The 3,280-nt window shown below is 37.2% G+C and overlaps 1 non-coding gene across 1 annotated transcript; it reads left to right on the top strand.

Annotated features, from left to right (window-relative positions):
* The first annotated feature begins 1,312 nt into the window (after positions 1-1,312).
* TRNAR-UCU (transfer RNA arginine (anticodon UCU)) lies at positions 1,313-1,385 on the top strand. The gene has a single exon. It is a non-coding gene; the product is annotated as a tRNA-Arg (tRNA).
* Positions 1,386-3,280: the final 1,895 nt, after the last annotated feature.

The raw sequence follows: 3,280 nt of genomic DNA on the forward strand, positions 1-3,280 counted from the left end.
TGCACACATTGGAGAAGAATTGCTGACTTTTAATCCTTATAATAATAGGAAACAATAAGCCTAAAATAAGGCTGACTTTTTGGCTGAACACATCAGCCCCCATTAGGACTTGGATTGGGCTCTCCTTGGATTTGGATTAGATAAATTAGACATTGTCCTTCATGCTCAACATCTTCCCTATCACCTCCACATAAATGGCATTGGATAGTTTGAATTATACCATAACACCTTAGTGTATTCTGAGTAGAGAGAGCATCATGAATAGCAATCCACAAGATAAATGAAAATCATGGAATAACATGTTTATGCCAAACAAGTTTCCACCACTCAACTTTGTCCTGAAAAGGACGAGTAGAATTCCAAATGCAACGAATAGAGAACATACCCTTTAGAGCGTCTTTCCAAACATAATGGGTCATTCCTACCATCATCTGGGAGAAAGGAAGTGGGAGTACATCGAATAAGCTCAATCCATTCGGGGGATCTAGAAGGTGGCCAAATCCACTCCTTACCAACAATAATAAAACTCAGCCACACATCCCTTTTTAAGCTAGAATCTTTTTTTTTGGTAAGTTGACGTATGTATTAAAAGAAGAAGATACAAAGATTATAAGGGACATACCCCAGATTTACAATGAGAACAGAAACATAAAACAATAAATGGCTACAGGCTAGCCACCGAACAGAAAACTGAGACCTCACTAGATTCGTTAGGGGAACCAATACAAACAGCTAACTATCAAATTAAGATTCTATGTTATTAACCCTCCAAGCTCTTTGGATCCTTTTGTTTTCATTTGTTGGTAGGACGTTCCTCATCAAATCAAGCTTATCGTGAATGATACATTCGATTTGATTAAAGACCAAATTCAAAGTTCTAGACATTCCAGCAAAGATCCTTGCATTCCGTTCTTGCCATACATGATACACTGTAGCTGCGAAACTCAGTTTACGAGAAAAATTGACGAAACTCTTGCCATGCCAAGTGAATACTTATAACGATGATCTCTCTAAAAATATTTATTTTCATTAAATTAGAAATGTCCTGTCTCATAACTGGATTAGTTAGATATAATTAATTAATTAATTAGAAATTGTATATAATGGCACTTTTATAGGATTGTAATTTACAAAATAAAAATATATAAATGTTTCTAATATTTTTCCACCATAAAATATAATTGTTAGTGGGATGTGATCTGATAAAAAAGAATTTTCAGACGTCTGACTTCTAACAGGAGAAAGGCCAGAAAAATGGTCTCTAGCTCTGTAGTTAAGAAGGTTAAAGGCTGAGTACAGGGTGGTCGATGAGGCGCTCGTGGCCTAATGGATAAGGCGTCTGACTTCTAATCAGACGATTGTGGGTTCGAGTCCCACCGAGCGTGGTTCCGAATATTTGTCTGAGTTTCCAATTATTCCTTTTCAATGTTTATTTTATTTTAATTTTTAAATCCATGTATATCAGCGCTCTATATACGGTGGAATATCAACCTACCGCGTAGACAAGCAACCTTTGGTAAATATACCTAAACAGTTGCATTCCGTTCCTGATGCTTCGACAGCCGACACCTTTGATCCACACAAAATTTCCACAGATAAGGATTATCCCAAAAATAATATTTAGCATCAGCTCATAACTTGTCTTTTTGGGATGTAGACAAACCTGGAGGGAATTCTCTGGTGACTAAATAGTTCACCAAATCAGCATACCATGGTCTTGTAGAGGAATTTAACACATACAACTACTCATCAGGAAATGTCTTTCTTACTGTTTCGGTTTGTATATCCTCGGTCCTTAGCTCAAGTGATCCATGGTTTTTCGACACCTTTTTTTGTCTTTGATCTCAAGATCAAATTCTTGTAAAAGCAAGATCCACCTAATCAATCTTGGTTTGGACTTCTTTTTCTTCAAAAGATACCTCAAAGCTGCATGGTCAGTAAAAACAACTTTTATACCAAGTAAATATGACCTGAATTTTCCTAGAGCAAACACCACTGCAAAAAGTTCATTTTCAGTTGTATGGTAATTGCATTGCGCTTCATCCAACATGCGGGAAGCATAGGCTATAACATGCAAGTTCTTACCAATTCTTTGCCCAAGTACAATCCCTACCGCATAGTCACTCGCATCACACATTATCTCGAAAGGCTCATCCTAGTTTGGTGGTTGGATGATAGTGGCAGATGTGACACGCCTCTTAAGCTCATCATGGGCATCTTTACATGCTTGATCAAACACAAAATCCACTTCTTTGGCTAATAATTTGCACAAGGGTACTGTAATCTTTGCATGTAGAAAGATTGAACTTTCTATAATCAACACACATTCTCCATCCACTCGAGAAGTGAGTAAGGATGAGTGATTAGTACTTAAAAGTGTATTTTAATCACGGTTTTATATCATCATTTTGCACTTGAAGTATCAAAAACTCCTTAACTAAAGCATGTTTTATAATAACAAGTTTCATACTATAAGATACCTTTAATTTATGGTAAATGTTCATCTTAAATGTAGGCCTATCACATAAATCAAAGGATTGATTGAAGAGTTTAACTACTGAAATTGAGAAGACAAAGAGAGGGCTAAGATTAGAATAGAGATGCTGGTTTAGTCCAAACTGGAACACTATTCGGTTATTGGATCATATCTGGAGCTGTAAAACTTGGATTTAGGTCTGCTATATATGGATGGAAAGCTAAGACATAAGCCTAAAACTTTCATGAAAAATCCAAGATTCCAAAAGGTCGTTTTCAAGTTTAAATTGTAGCAACAACGGAGAAGTCAGAATTTGTCCTGCAGCCCAGACACTGTTCAGTGTTCGGCCCATATCTCGGGTTCGACCCCGGTCTTGCCAGGTTATTTATTACTTCAACATTCCTACACTTGGGACAAGACATCAATCTTTTGATCGTGTCAATGAGTTCATCATTTTTGTTTTTCACCAACGTGATTCCGGTCTTCTTGGGCACCACATGGATTAGCGCCATCCATTTACTGTCTGTGATGCGGTAAATGACTCCTGCATCTAATAGATTCAAAATCTCAGCTTTCATTACCTCCATCATAGTCGGGTTCAACCTCCTTTGCATTTCCCTTGTTGGTCTCGCATTGTTCTCCAATAATATATGATGCATACACATTGAGGGACTAATGCCCTTGATGTCGGCTAAAGTCCATCCAATGGTCGTCTTGTGATCACACAACAACTTTACAAGTTTTTCCTCTTGCACACTTGTTAAACCTTTTGCTATGATAACAGGAAGTGTATTTGATACGATC

Source organism: Populus trichocarpa, chromosome 3 (genome assembly GCF_000002775.5).
Source record: "Populus trichocarpa isolate Nisqually-1 chromosome 3, P.trichocarpa_v4.1, whole genome shotgun sequence".
Classification (NCBI taxonomy): domain Eukaryota; kingdom Viridiplantae; phylum Streptophyta; class Magnoliopsida; order Malpighiales; family Salicaceae; genus Populus; species Populus trichocarpa.